The sequence below is a fragment of the Berghia stephanieae genome, chromosome 14 (assembly GCF_034508935.2).
Source record: "Berghia stephanieae isolate SIO BIC M18660-M18661 chromosome 14, UCSD_Bste_1.3, whole genome shotgun sequence".
Lineage (NCBI taxonomy): Eukaryota > Metazoa > Mollusca > Gastropoda > Nudibranchia > Aeolidiidae > Berghia > Berghia stephanieae.
Window position 1 is genome coordinate 9,126,942 of NC_088373.1, and position 927 is coordinate 9,127,868.

Genomic DNA, 927 nt, shown 5'->3' on the forward strand with positions numbered 1-927 from the left:
TGAGTACGAAGCAAGAAAGACCGTACCGATGTTGTGAGTGTTTAACCTAAACACACAGTATCAAATTATTGTCCACCCCCAATGCTTATCAATTATTACTACATTAATCCCTCTTGTGTCCCTTCATCTCATGGTCCTTGTGTATAGGTAGATTATTAATCCCCCCCCCCCCCACCCCTACCTATTCGTATCTCATCAGACGATAATGACGATCCTACTCGGCAGGGACTGGCGGTGACATGTCTTTGATCTCAACACAGGTGGATCGTCTCACCTGTCACACTGGCAACAGGCTCGAATGACAGAAGGATTTAAGCCGGAAGATCTTCCCAGGGCATGAGAAGATAATATGCGCTTGGATAAGAAACTCACAACGTGGCCATTCGGAAATATAACGGACCAACACATAAAATTATGTGTCACGTTGAACGTTTATAGTGTTAGATAATACAGTTTAGTGAGAATTACTCATAAACATGGATGACAAAATAATAAAAAAAAAACAAACAACAAATAATAATAATAATAATAATAATAATAATAATAATAATAATAATATAATAATAATAATAATATAATAATGATAATAATAATACACATTTATATAACGCTCATTCTCGTGTAAAACACAAGCTCTGGGCACTTTACAATATAGATATCAATTTTAAGTGAAAAAAAAATAATAACAACAATAACAATTCATAGCCAAATCAAGGATTCATATAGAGTCAAGAAAAACAAATACAGTAAAAATGTGTCTTGAGATTCTTTTTAAAAGTAGACCTGAGTGACGTCAAATTCGTTTTGTCTTGATCTCAGTAGTACTCTGAAAGGATACGGACATCAAATTTTAGCCATAAAACACGCCCTTCGAATTATATCAATCCATCGATTAAAATGGCTCTCATCTTGGCAGAAATTCTCAAA